A 16,431-nucleotide genomic window follows, 5' to 3' on the forward strand; every position below is an offset into this window, starting at 1 on the left:
AATATTAAGTTAAAAATTTGCCGCTTTTGCTGGGATATAGCACATTTTCTGGGAATTCCGGAAACATGCACACCTAAAAATTGAAGATTGTTATATACCTATATAATATGACGTTGTTGAAAGGAGTGAGCGATACATGATTAACTATTTACAGACTTAGAGCTGCTTAGGGCTTTCTGGCGATGTATAGCTTCACGGGATGTGTACATATATGCTAAGATTGAAGTGCAAGCATGGGGAATCATGGTACAGTGACTTACTCGGAAATCAGCCGGATGTTTAGAACCCAAGGAAGTCAATTATACGGAGAGAATAGTTTGGAAGGTACATACAAATGAGACATGGGGGATTGAATTAAATAACCGACTTGTTTAAAATAAGTCGTTACTTAATTAGTTCATTTATTTTTTTAGATAACCTTAAGTTAAGTTTTACTTCCGCATCATTTTCAAACACCGTATAACAAAATGATGCGGAATGCATCGAAACACGTGTCACAGTAGATTTTAAGAAATAGTGATATTTACTAAAAAAAACTAAAATAAAAAATGGATAAATTTTACCACAAATGGATAGATTTACCACTGCCGAATCAATTAATGAAATTATTCGTAATATAGTGTTTGAATTCACTAGAATTTCACTACTGACATCCATGGTGAGATAAAAGAAGTTTTTTTACTGAGCAGAAACTTTTTCATTTGTCTTGTGAGGATTGTAATCACACACATGAAAATTTTAACAAAATCGATATAGGAGTTCCAAGAATTTGAGTTGTATGGTTTTCGATCATGGATAGAATTGGTGAATGTTTGTAACATAATTTGTGTAAAGTAATCACTTAAAACCAGCGTATGACGGTCGTAAGCCCCATAAATGCCAAGATTTTCATATTCTTCTTCATCTATGTTGAGATGTCGAAAAATAATATAAGATAATATTTGGTGCTTAAAATAATATGCTTTGTACCGTTAATCCCATGTAAGCTGAATTCATGGAAGGAATTCATGGTAGTATGTGTACATATTTAGTACATACATTCCATAAATGGTTACAATCAGGGGAGGGCTGCCATTTTTTTAACTAGGGGCTCGCGGGTGGTGGGGGGAGGTCTATCATTTCATTTTACTTTCCAAAATACATCTTCTTCTTCTTCTTTTTCTATATTCTAAGGATCTTTTTGTGCCTGCGCTTGTAGCTCTTGGGATGTTGACTCCCAGCTGTCTTTCCACCTTTTTGGAGATCTGCCTGGGGGTCTGCGTCCTTCAGGTATTCCTTGAAGGGCAATACGTGTAAGTCTGTTATCTGACATTATGTTTGCACGATCATTCCAGTGTCGTCCCCACCTCACGATATCCTCCGTCTTACACATGCTCCGGATGTCAGTATTTCATACTCGGTCTCGCAATGTGTTTCCGGCTATGGATCGGAGAGTCTTCATCTCGGAGGTTCGAAGTCGAGATTTTGTTCTGGAAGTATCTGCTCTTGCCTCAATCCCATAAGTGGCTATTGGTCGAACACATGTTTTGTATATTTTCATTTTACCCTCTATTCTCATGTGTTTGTTCCTCCACACCGAGTTTCTGAGGCATCCGAATATAACTGCAGCCGTATTGATTTATTTTTGGGTTCAACCAAAATACATAATGATTAAATATAATAAAAAATACTCGATATACACTCGTAGTGATTAATAAATTAATGTTATTATAATGTAAAATAATGTTTATAGAATCCAGGATGAAAACTGAAGTTCTCCTTAGTAAATTGTGGCACAATGTAATAAATATTAGAAACTTTACTAGAAACAGTGCCCAGTTACAGTTAAGGAGAAAAAAAATTGCACATGCGAAGAAAGACGGATTAACCACATATTCTTTGTTTGCCCAATAAATGACCAAATGCCAGCTTTTTTTAAAACTCTGGCCCCACTTATTCCCCTCCCTACAGATATCCATCTCATCCTAGCGAGCAGGAACCCAATTATCTACAGAGTCTTAGTTGTTTTTTTAAATTGAATGGAATAAATTTATAGTTTAATAATAATTCTTTCATATTTTATAATTAAGAGCAATATTAAATTAACTTGACATTAGCAAAAGCAATGTATTTCATGTGCAACGCCATTCTATTGTATATTAAAAAAAACAGAAAGACGGATAATCGCTCAAATAATCGCAAAAAATGTTGGGTTGAACATTAAAGTAGATATAGCAATATACTCGTAGTGTATTATCATACATCGGCGTTACAAGGGATTCTTATGATAGGGACTGACCGGAGCCATTTCTTCGTAACGTAACGTCGTAACATCGCTCGCGACGAGCATGTTATGTTACGACGTTACTGCATTGCTGTCTGACCGCTATCAGTGCTCGTTTAGAACACAACTGCTCGCTTGTGGCCTTGTGGTCAGTGTTGCCATATCGCTCACTCCTTTCAAGAACGTCATAAATCAAAAATCGTAAATTTTCAGTTGTGCATGTTTTCGAAATGCCCAGAAAATGTACTATATCCCAGCAAAAGAGGCATATTTTTAACTTAATATTTACCCGCTACAAGACAGAAAGCGTTGTTTTTGCATTTTGAAAAAAAAGGTATTGTTTAATTAATTTTTTAAATGTACTAAATATTTTTCAAATGGAGAAAAAACCTTCAGGTTTTACTGAAAAGATCTGTTTCACAGTAAAAAGTTCAGTAAGTGGCTTGATATTTATTTTTAAAACATTGTATTATATTTTTATCTGTAAAAACGTTTTCCTGAAAAATAAAGTATTTTGATTTATGACGTTCTTGAAAGGAGTGAGCGATATGTCGAACCAAAAAATCCGAAATACAGTCTAGAAATCTGTATTAAATTTGCATAGAATCAATAGTCCAAAAACTGTAAGAATCTTTGCATTCGTAGTTGAAATGTAAGACGACGAAGAGGTGATTCTTGGTTCTGTGATTTTAATAAATTACAGCTTACTCTAGATGAAGAAAAAAAAAGATTCCCCGCAGTTTGGGGATATTCTCACAGATTGGCAACCTTGGTACTGACCTTAAATTGCATCCGACTTCGGATGGAGCATTCGGAACGAGCGGCGAGCAGCTCGGCTCGCTGTACTGACTGCCTGAATGCTCGCATCGTAACATGTTACGTTACGACAAAATACTTCGGTCAGCGATTGAAGTAATTGTAACACTATACTGACAAAAACGGATAGACATCTTTTATTGCGCATCCCTAAATAAATATGTTTCTCGAGAAATCAGAAAATACTGATTTCTCTTACTTAAACAAGGGGCTCGCGCGAACCCCTTCGAGCCCCCTGCAGCCCACCCCTGGTTACAGTATACAACGCTATGGTGATTTAACATGTAGATTATATAATATTCCAGTGGTATTTGCTCCATCAACTTACATCTAGTTACGTCATTTAGACGAATACGATTAATCCTGTGACGTAATACTAGAAATCCAGCACCAATCTTATCCTTCAAGGGGTGAAAATCATTTCACATGGATAATAAAATCATATTATAATTAAAATGTAACTTTGTTTTAAAATCATTATCCACATTTTATTATAACTTAATCATAATGTCTACCGGTTTCGAAGCTAACCACTTATTTATCAACGCTGATTAATTATATGCTTAGTTATTAATCAGTCTTGATAAAGAAGCGGTAAGCTTCGAAACCGGTAGACATTATAATTATGTTATAATAACATATTTATGGTGATTTTAAAACAAAGTAACAATTTAATTATAAAATGAAAAATCACAAAGTTAGTGCTTCAAATATAAATTATAAAATCATAATATTTACAACATTTTGAGTGTGTATAAATACTTGGTTTAAGTGACCACTTGATAAAGTGTATCATTTATTTTTTTCAACATTTTTACTCTGTCCAAATACTTGTTCACAAATCGGTATTATCTCCAAGTTATTTTTCATATTATTTTTTGACATCTCAACATAGATGAAGAAGAATATGGAAGTATATCATAGGCTAGTTAAGTGATCACTTTACACACGTGTAATATTCACCATTTTATTCATGATTGGCTACCACACTACTCAAATTACTCATATAACTCCTAAGAGGAGTTATAATAGTATTTGGACACACTAAAAATGTTGAAAATGATGAATGCTACACGTTAATAAATTGATCACTTAAACCATCCTTTGACAGGTTGTAAGCCCTGTGAATACCCAGATTTCCATATTTTCCTTCATCTATGTTGATATGTCAATAGTCTGTAAGTAATTTAAACAGGTACTTATAAATAAACAAATATTATATTTTAAATAAAATATGGTAATAAACAGGTACACGTTCTTGGAGCTTCTCTATATTTCTAGAAGAGCGTCAACAAATTTAAATTGTCTGACGTGTTTTATCTAATTTCCCGAAGGAAGCCACGTGAAATGAAGATGACATTTTCAAACAGTTTGCACGAGTTATTTCTGAATATAACTGATTTATACAGGTTTATGTGGCATCAAGTTTCAAAATACGACAAATCCACTTTCATACGTTTAACATAATAAAAATATATAACTCCCAATAATTCGCAGGTGATTAATATTTTATGTAGTTACAAGAGTGTGAATAATGCTATGGTAGTAACGTGTAGCTTTGCCGGGTAATATATTTAAAATGAAACAAGGTTTGTTGGATTGAATTCTACATTTATTTTATGTATATGTTTATACGTTGTTTTAATATAATAACCTTGTTTCATTTTGGATATATTACCCCACAATTCAATATGGAATTCTACCAACTGTAAGCATTATCGATAAAATTATGAAAGGTGTGTTGAGATGGTTTGGACATGTGGAGCGTATGAGTGAAGAAAAAACGGTTAAACAAATTTATAGGGCGAATGTAGTTGGAAAAAGAAGCAGAGGTTGACCGAGGAAAACTTGGCATAATCAGGTGTGTCAAATACTTGAAAGCGGCCGGGTCAGGAGTCGTAATAATCGTCAAGTATGTATGAGGTGATATATAACTCCCATTAATTTGCTCCCATTAATAACTCCCATTAATTAAAAATATATAACTCCCATTAATTTGCAGGTGATCAACATTTTATGTAGTTACAAGTGTGTGAATAATGCTATGGTAGAAACGTGTAGTTTTACTGGGTAATATATGCAAAATAAAACAAGGTTTGTTGGATTGAATTTTACATTTATTTTATGTATATGTTTATACGTTGTTTTAATATAATAACCTTGTTTTATTTTGGATATATTACCCAAAAATTCAATATGGAATTCTACCAACTGTAAGCATTATCGATAAAATTAAGAAAGGTGTGTTCAGATGGTTTGGACAGGTGGAGCGTATGAGTGAAAAAAGAACGGTTAAACAAATTTATGGGGCGAATGTAGTTGGAAAAAGAAGCAGAGGTTGACCGAGGAAAACTTGGCATAATCAGGTGTGTCAAATACTTGAAAGCGGCCGGGTCAGGAGTCGTAATAATCGTCGGGTATGTATGAGGTGATATATAACTCCCATTAATTTGCTCCCATTAATTAAAAATATATAACTCCCATTAATTTGCAGGTGATCAACATTTTATGTAGTTACAAGTGTGTGAATAATGCTATGGTAGAAACGTGTAGTTTTACTGGGTAATATATGCAAAATAAAACAAGGTTTGTTGGATTGAATTTTACATTTATTTTATGTATATGTTTATACGTTGTTTTAATATAATAACCTTGTTTTATTTTGGATATATTACCCAACAATTCAATATGGAATTCTACCAACTGTCTGCAGTTACAATAAATAAATGTAGTTTTGTTTGAAAGCTGTTTTAGTGAATTTTCTCCAGTTATTTTTACAATTAATGAAATTGTAAAAATGACTGGAGAAACCCAGATTACTCAAAAATGTTGTGAACCGAAAATTAATAATTTAATTTGTCTTTTTTATTTAAATAAATCTCCTTAGAAATTCAATTTCAGTTTCTGTGAGAAAAATTATTTTCATGTATATAATCCGAGATTTGTTTGCCTTCGCTCTGAAAACCTTATTTTTCTTTAGTTTCATTCTATATAAGCCTTTTGAAGGTCGGTGTAGCGCTATCGCACCGTTAGCTCCTTCTTATGTACGGAAAATTCATAAAATCTCGAGAGAAAATTACGATGTAAATAAAATATTATTTTGGAAATATTACCAGTTACTCAGAATTCGGTTATATGAAAACTTTCTGTAAATGCTCGTATAAAAGCTACGGTGTGTTGTTTCAGGAATTTTACTAAAATATTATGAAAATAGTTTTAAGGAAATATAGATATTTCCTGACCATATTTATAATATTCATATATTGTAAAAAATAAATAAATTTTTTGCCTCTGCAAAATTATTTATCTTGTTTTGTTGGTGGTTATTTATCATATTCATCTTTTCTAAAATAATACACACAGAAAAAAATATCTTAAACTGTTTGACAATTTTTATTATACACTTAATCTCTTACCCACTCCTTTAATTTATTTTCGTCCACATTTTTTTCGCTCTATTACCTCCGCAGGCAACAAATAAAAAATTCTCGTAACTACATATGTTTTGAAGTGTTTTACTTCCGCATTTATTATTCACTCTTGTGACGACCATCAACCCTTCGTTGTGTGTGAAGAGGGTATAGTAGTTGTATACTAGAGAATTTTTATACTTTTTACTTGTTTGTTGCCCAACTATGATACACACCCACAACATTCGACATACCGGAAGTGACTTGATGTGGTTTTGTACCAAATTTGTATTATCCCTTTATATATATATATATATATATATATATATATATATATATATATATATATATATATATATATATATATATATATATATATATATATATATATATATATATATATATATATATATATATATATATATATATATATATATATATATATATATATATATATATATATATATATATATATATATATATATATATATATATATATATATATATATATATATATATATATATATATATATATATATATATATATATATATATATATATATATATATATATATATATATATATATATATATATATATATATATATATATATATATATATATATATATATGTATATACATATAATATATATATATATATATATATATATATATATGTATATATATATATATATATATATATATATATATACATATATATATATATTTATATATATATATATATATAATATATATATATATATATATATATATATATATATATATATATATATATATATATATATATATATATATATATATATATATATATATATATATATATATATATATATATATATATATATATATATATATATATATATATATATATATATATATATATATATATATATATATATATATATATATATATATATATATATATATATATATATATATATATATATATATATATGTGTACATGGTCTGTTCAAAAATTATTACAAATTTTCTGTTTTTTTTTTCAAAAAATATTTATTTATTTGTGAATATCTATTTCGTCCCCTTCAAAGTAATCTCCACCAGATATCATACACTGGTGCCAACGTTTATTCTTCAATCATCGAAGCATTTAAAAAAAAAATTATGATCTTGTTAAGCTTCACATATATATTTAAATTTTTTAAGTTTTTTATTTAAATTTTTTTAAAAACTATTATATCTTTTATTATATAACATTAAACCACGAGTGTAAGTCCCTTTCCAAGCACAAGAGCACAGACTCTTTTATGGAGAGGCACAGCGAATCGAAATATAAAAGTTCTACATATGTATAAATGATTCAAATGTTATTATGTTATAAATAAAAATGTAAATATATTAAATGAATAAAAAAAAAATAAAATAAAATATATATATATCGAAAATACAAAATTTGACATACTTTTTGGACAGACCTCGATAACCAGAAACACAAAGCGTGTAAACTGAAATCTGATTATATAGAAAATACAAGAACATTCTTTACTATAATATAATTATACGCCTGGCGCCCAGGATTGTTTTTGCATAATACATTATTTCTTCTTAAATTTCGCATTTGAAGTGAAAATTTTTTTAGGCACGGTAGTTCAAATTGACCTGGATATATGAAAAAGTGAAACACTTCTCCTTCACTGAATTCAACTGGCATTTAAAAGGAAAGAGTGGGAGAATCGTTTCGACTCTCTATATCACATTCACCATAGACAGTCTACGGTCTACGTCATTTAACGCGAGTGTTTTTGCCAATAATTTTTCCTTATTTTCTACTTTTTTCAAGGTTATTTTTACATTTAGACATCTCAACATAGATGAAGAACAATGTGGAAGTCTGGGTATTTATAAGGCTTATATACCCTCATACGCTGGTTAAATGATGTCTGTAACATTCACCACTTTACCCATGACAAACACACTACTCAAATTTTTGGAACTCATACATGTAACATAAAGCTCACGTCGCTTCATGTTTGTGTTTGCGGCAGCATCTATGATTGATTTGAGTAAGCTGGAAATTTAGCCGACCCTTTTTTTAAATGTATGGAAGATCTATAACGAATCATCTTACATATTGATCAGCTTGCCTTGATACAATAAACTTCATACAAGCTTATTCTAAACTTGTTCTTATTTATTGTTTACAAAGGAAAAACATCGCGTAAATTCAATATCAGAGTTAAAGATCATCCAAGGTTCCTTAAGACTTGACCTTAAGTTCTTGAAGACCATAATTTTAATAAATCAATGGGTATAGTAACTTTACACAACAATGAATGATAAGGAGAGTGTTTTATTCTAAGCTCTTAAAGAGACTTTAAGAGCTTACCGGGATACCGCGAAAATAGTTGACTTAAAGCTCACCTCTTTCCGTTTTATTTTGTATGACTTTTTTGGTATCATTTAAAAATTTCCTTTTTTTTCCTCAATGAAGGTGAATTGTTCATAAATAATGTCAATTGTATGCTTACTCAAAAAAGCGTTTTTATATATTAGTTTTTTTTTTTTAACATATTACATTCATAAGTCATATTATATAATATTCCCGATGAGTAATTTCTATTTCTCATGTTGGGACATGGGATTAAAGTCTACAAGACTGGAACACAATTCATAAATTTTAAAAAACGTTTTTAAAAAAATAACCAAAACTAATACATGGCAAAATATAAAAACAATAAACAGTTATAATAAATAGTCATAAGAAGCATATTTAAAAGAAATAAATGGGAAAAACATAAGGTAAGAAGCATATTTAAAATATAAACTAATATAGCTTTTGCAAGTATAGATTTATTTAATATATTGTTATCCTCCTTGAAATCTGTACTTTCTCAGCATTTCTTCTCCATGTCATAATGGATAAATTTAAACGTTGTGTTTCACTCTCTCTTACTGCTCGCCGATAGTATTTGAAGGAGACGTGTATTTACCAGTGCTTACTACTTGTTATTTTATTATGATTTGATGTTATAAGACTATTTGTTACAAGACTTTTTGTTTCTCTATTAGTGTATTGATTAGTGTATTTTTTTATATAAGATACTGTATATATGTATTATATGTATTATTTTAAAGGCTTCAGCCGTTCAATAAATAATCACTTTACACACGTGTAACATTCACCAATTCTACCCATTATTGACAACCACACTACTCAAATTCTTGGAAGTTCTATATATATGAACCAATTTAGAAACTTTGTTCTTGAATCACTAGAACTTCACTAGAGACATCTATTGGTGAGATGTAAATATACATATCCAGGATTCGGATCTCACATACTAATATAAGAGTTTCTGCTTAGTAAAAAAGCTTCTCTACATCTCACCAATAGATGTCTCTAGTGAAGTTCTAGTGATTCAAGAACAAAGATTCTAAATTGGTTCATATATATAGAACTTCCAAGAATTTGAGAAGTGTGGTTGTCAATAATGGGTAGAATTGGTGAATGTTACACGTGTGTAAAGTGATCACTTAAACCAGCCTATGACGGTCGTCAGCCCCGTAAATGCCTAGACTTCCATATTGTTCAATAAATAAATAAATACACTGAATATTTCATCAATTTGATGGGATGCCCTCTGAATTAAGGGTGTAAATAATGGGGAGTAGTAGTAGTAAGTCGTGTAACTACCCTCTTTTATAAATTATTCAGTTATTCGATTTATTCGCATGTTTATAGATAGCTACCCTGTATTTGGCCTCGGCTTGCTCTTAGATAAAGATTTTGTATTCTAACTCGAATAAATCTAGATGCATGACATTATAAACCGGGAATATCAGATCGAATATGAAGGCTAGTGGTGGGATTGTCACGCGAAACCCCTGTTATCTAGAACGCTAAGTGCATGTCAACAGGAATATGGAAATATGCAACAAAAAGGAAACATCTTTGCATATTCAAGGGACATTAATACTTCCATTCTTCTACCACTTAAATTTACTGTCGGTTATTAATATTTCTCTTGAATGTAACAGTGACATGTGTGTGTATATGACTCACAGCAACACCAAACCAATTTTTAACAGAGATTTTTTTTATTAATCACTTGAATATACCACATAATGAGTATTATTTATATATACGACTAATTTTTAAAAAATACAGATGTTTTCTCATTATTTTTATAAAAAGGAAACACTTGAATATACCACTTCATGAGTATTATTCATATATACGACTAGTTTCCAAAATTTACAAATGTTTTCATCTTCTGGTAAAAATTAAAATTTGGTGAAGATGAAAACATGTATGAGTTTTCGAAACTGACTAGTTTCGAAAAAAATACTCATTTTGTGGTATATTCAAGTGTTTAATTGATAAAAAAAATAATCAACTTGTCATTCCACAAAGTCAATGCCGAATCAATAAATAATAAAGAGAAATTCATCATTATACTACACGAGGACATAATCAAATACGTGTGGGGCCGATAATCTCAACTAAGTTTGAAGTAAGTTCCTTACAATATTTTCTATACCCAAATTAACCAGCTGCCTAACAGATTACATAAAATAGCTCCCATTCAGGGATCCAAAATGAATGAACTGAAAAAATACTTTATGGAAAGATATTTGTGTTAGTGATTAGTTATATTTTCTTTTTTTCCCCTTTAAACATGCTTCTTCCTTACATTCTTTTTATATATCTACTTATTTTACCTTTAGGAGACGATCAGGAAAAAATATTTAAAAATATATTTTTAAAAATTGCTACCAGCGCAAAAATGCTGGACATTTTCGACAAAGACACACTTGTTCTGTTTATTCTTCTGTTATTATTTTTAAAATATATTTTGTTAACACCTAAATTGCTCTGCATAATATACATAATACAATAATAAATTGAAATCATCCCCGTGTGAAATTTGCACAGACCTTAGAATAACAGTATATACGTAAACTAAACTAAAGTTTTTACATTAGTATGGAAGCAGTGGCCGTAGTATGTTGCCACTTGTAACAATAAACTAACCGCGCAATGTTTAATGTGATTACAACTAAGTATGTGTTATTGCAATTACCGAAACATAAACTGAACAATAGCTCGCCTTATGTGTACATATTGTAATAGTTACATTTACTATGGAATCACTATCTAGAAGCGCGATCGCGCTCTTCGGCAATAAAACAGTTTAATATCATACATTTTGACATCTCAATGACTCTCAATGAATCTAACCATCCTCATCTCGTCCTTTAATTTTTTTTTTCTTTTCTTGATACCTTGATGGTCGGTTCTCTTATGAAGGATAGTGCGCTACTTTATTCAGATCCTCATTTATCTTCACAACATTTTAAGTGTGTCGAAATACTTTCTCTACTTAGGAGTTATTTTTACTTTTTTTTTTTAAATATCTTAACTAAATAATATGGAAGTCTAGATATTCACACGGCTTATGGTCTGTCGTAGGCTGGTTACTTGATAACTTTATGCACGTGTAACATACACCACTCTGCGCATGACTTTTGTATTGTTTGATTTTTTTTCAATGGAATAACCCGCAAATCCATTACTTTTAGAGGCTTATCTGCTGGTAGGATAGTAAGGATATAGGGAGGTTAACCTTTGCCTTCCGGTGCTAAAATAAAAAACATCCTTACACAATAAAAAAATCGTGATTTTAAATCGCAAAATACGGACATTCATAGCTGATCCCCTTAATGAATTATAAATGACGTCAAAAATCAAAATAATTTATACGATATTCTCGTAAGATCGTTGATTTTATATTTTTGATTATTCTTCTAACCTAATTTTACAGTATTGCTGTAAAATAAGACTTTTCATTTTATATAAATCGTTTATGGGTTGTATCTATATCAATTAAAATTGAATTATGATGTGTTAACTCAACGCAACAGGTTTTTCACGTCAACTATGACGTTTTTGGGTATTTACAGAGCAGTCGTAGGCTGGTTTAGTGACCACTCTACACATGTGCAACATTCGCCAATTCTACCCATGGTTGTCAACCACACTACCCCATTTTTGGAACTTCTACAAATACATCATCAATCTCATGACGCTGTACGTATAAATACACAAGAGCCATCTATGTTGGATTTAGAAAGCGTTTATTGAGCAGAGACCATTTTAGGATTTCTGCAAGATTTGAACCCCGGATAATTATTACTTACTGAGAAACGCATGAAAACATGATTTTCAATTTTATGCAGCATTTTATTCACAACATTTTATTCATTTTATTTGGATTTCATTCTTCGAAAGTCATTACCACCTGACCGAGGTATATCCATCTCCCCCTCCCGGAAACTCTGCGACCTAGAGTACGCAGATGATGCTGTTTTAATTGATGACTCCGTCGAGGGTCTTCAATTGATCGTCGACAGGGTAAATAGGTACTCTACGCACATGGGAATTACAATAAATGTTGCAAAAACCCATGTGTTGTGCAACAGCTCATGCCTAGATGCCCAACAACCCTTGACGTTGAGTAACCAGCGCATCGAAAGGGTCGAGAGTTTCAAGTACTTGGGAGTGTACGCGACTGAAAATGGCAGCCTTCAAAAGGAACTGGGAGTGCGATTAGGACTCGCTGGGTCCGCATTCAACAGTATGAAGGCTGTCTGGAGATCGGATTTATACTCGGTGAAAACCAAATGCCGCCTATACAATGCCTGCATTGCTCCTGTTCTCTTATACGGCTGTGAAACATGGCACCTTACAAGGGCCCAAAGCAGCCGTGTACTAAGCTTTGAGAACAGGTGTTTGCGGAGAATCTTAGGCGTGCGGTGGTTTGACTTTGTGAGGAATGAAGAGATAAGGTGTAGGACGCAGCAAATCTTGGTCACAACTGTCGTCAAAAAAAGGCGATTCAGTTGGCTTGGCCACGTACTCCGCATGCCTCCTGAGAGCCTTAATCAAGCTTGCCTCTTTTACAAGGCATCAGGTTCGCGCCGCCCAGGACGACCATTGCTGACAATTCGTCGGCAGTTCTCGTCAGAACTTCGCGACGCGGATCTGACTTGGGAGGATGCAAGGGAGCTGGCAGCCGACAGAAAAGCCTGGAGACAGTTTGTGGACTCCATATGCTCCACCTAGGGAGCGGATATGGTTATTATTATTATTATTCACAACAATTTAGTGTGTCCAAACACTTATTCACAAATCTGGGTTTTCTCCACTTTGGATTTATTTTGTAGTAATATTGTTAATGGATAGGTCATTTCGAGAGAATTTCTTCGGTTCAACGAGCCATCCTCTCAATTGGATAACGGTGAGCGCTATCAATCAACGAAACACTGCCTTCTATACAAGACGTAAATTTGGGGAACATCACTTACTGATAAATTGCTAGAATGTGTATATTTTACATAATATCACACTATGCTATAGGTGTGGGCCCATATTGTGGGCCCTGTAGAGAGCTGAGGAGATAGTTCTGGCCATGGGGGAGTTGGGGACCCCTAGAAAGCAAACAGGGGCCATGAGGTGCTAAAAAAGAATTTAAAAAAATTGTAATTACACGATTTACATATGTACATATCTAATTCGTTACATACCTAATGATTTTTATCACTTTAAATTTAATAAATATTTACAACATTTTGAGTGTGTCCAAATACTTGTTCACAAAATCTGGATTATCTCCAATTACAGGATTCATTTTCATATTATTTTTTGACATCTCATCAAAGATGAAGAAGAATATGGAAGTCTGGGCATTTACGGGGTTGACGACCGTCATAGGTTGGTTTAAGTGATCACTTTACACACGTGTAACATTCACCAATTCTACCCATTATTGACAACCACACTACTCAAATTTTTAGAAGTTCTATATATATGAACTAATTTAGAAACCTTGTTCTTGAATCACTAGAACTTCACTAGAGACATCTATTGGTGATTATTTTTTGACATCTTTGATGAGACGTCAAAAAATAATATTTAATAAATATTGATTACTCAACAATATAAGCGTCCACGTATCTCATTTATGACACAATAAGTAAATATGTAGAAAAAATATTTGATTCTTCTCCGTCATGCTCCTCATCACTGAGGGTTGTGACCCTTGTGGAAGTAATGATTCTTCTCCAGTTATCCCTTGACTGCGCTGCACCTAGCGCTCCAACCACCGAGGTGCCTGCTGCTGTCTTTGCTTGATCGTTCCATCGTGTGGGGGGTCTTTCTCTCCGTTTCTTCTCCTCCAGGCTTTCAATCACAACCAGTCGTTCCAGGCTATCCTTATGGTTACGCGCAACGTGTCCAAAGAATTGAATAATTACTGAATAAGTCGTTTACAGACATTGGCCAGAGTCAAGCCATCCAAGCGCAACTCCTGACGAATGGACTCGTTGGTGCGTCTAGCTGTCCATGGAAGTCGGAACATGCGCCTCCTACAGCACATTTGGGATGTGTTATTTTTCTCCTTTCTGCTGCTTTTATGGTCCTTGTTTCAGCAGCTTAGAGAAAAATAGAATGTATCAAACTCCTGACAAGCTTTATATTGGTGTTATTACTCACACCCCGGTACACAATGGTAATTTTACAGGGGTGTCTTGTGTAATTTTGTGTCTGAAAGAGGGCCATGGGTCAAATAAGTTCAGGAACTTATGCTCCAATAAAAAATAAAACCCTTACCGCACCCCAATGGTGCATAGGGCACTGCTTCATATCAACGCAGTGTTATCTCGATCGTTTACACATGAAGGAAAGGTGATCAGCCCTCCACTTCAGGTACCAGTCCAGTGTAATATTGAATAAATATTACAGTGAAAAAATCGCTTATATTTATTTAACCCAGCTGGGAAACGAACTCGGGACCTCCAGAACGGTAGCCGAGCATGCTGACCATTACACTACGGTGGCGGACACTACTTATTAAATAAATATTAGAGTGAAAAAATCACTTATATTTATTAACCCCCCCTGGGAATCGAACCCGGGACCTCCAGAACGGTAGCCGAGCATGCTGACCATTACACTACGGAGGCGGACACTACTTATGCTCTATATCAAATTAATCCTCCGTCACAATGAAACAATATTTTTCACGGCTCAAATACCCATCCATTTTTTTTCTTTTTTCTTATTCATTGCCAGATATTTAGAAAACGAGGGTTAAAAAGATCATGTGATCCATGAGATTAAGCCTTCGTTTTATCCTGACATATTGGAAAATATGAAACGGACTATGTAGCCACGAGAAACATGCGGTAGAATGTTTCTTAGTACCGTAATAAATATTTGATCACTTAAAAAAACTTGTGTGTCTGCTTGATAAGGGTCCTTTTGTCCTGTACCATGAAATAAGTATTAGATCATAAAAAAAGACGAATTTTCTCTTTACTATTTACTTTTTATGTGACCAAATAAAATGTGTGGCTTGTAGTTTTGCTATTCCCAACTTTTACTTATTCGATACTTACGTCTAATGCTTTTGTACGAAGATTTTATTCTTTCAAATACCGATATTTTACTCCACAACGAAGCTTTTATTAAATTTCCGTTTGACAATAATTTTTGTTACGTTATTTTAATTATTTTAACTAATTAATTTTAGATACTCATTCCTTCCTTCTTTTTAGGATTGAGTTTTTTTATTTATTTATGCTTTGACGCATTAAAATTCAGAGGATTTGAAATACAATGATGTATAAAGATAATTTTTTAATTAAATATCTTGCAATATTTAATTATATATATTAGTTACATATATATTTTAGTTTTAAAGTGATATTTGTAGGTGAAAGTGCTTTTTATATTACAAAAAAAAAACTAAATACTCGTATTTTTTTACACTTTTGTTTTATTTGACCATTCACCGGATTTTAATAAAATCTGGTCACTCGTCAAATAAAATCGAGTTTTCATGAAACCCGGTCACTGGTCAAATAAAATTAAAATGAAAAAAACATGTAGCTGTTGTTT

Source organism: Brachycentrus maculatus, unplaced genomic scaffold, assembly GCF_059751285.1.
Source record: "Brachycentrus maculatus isolate JH-2025_06_01 unplaced genomic scaffold, ASM5975128v1 h1tg000410l, whole genome shotgun sequence".
NCBI classification, from domain to species: Eukaryota; Metazoa; Arthropoda; class Insecta; order Trichoptera; family Brachycentridae; genus Brachycentrus; species Brachycentrus maculatus.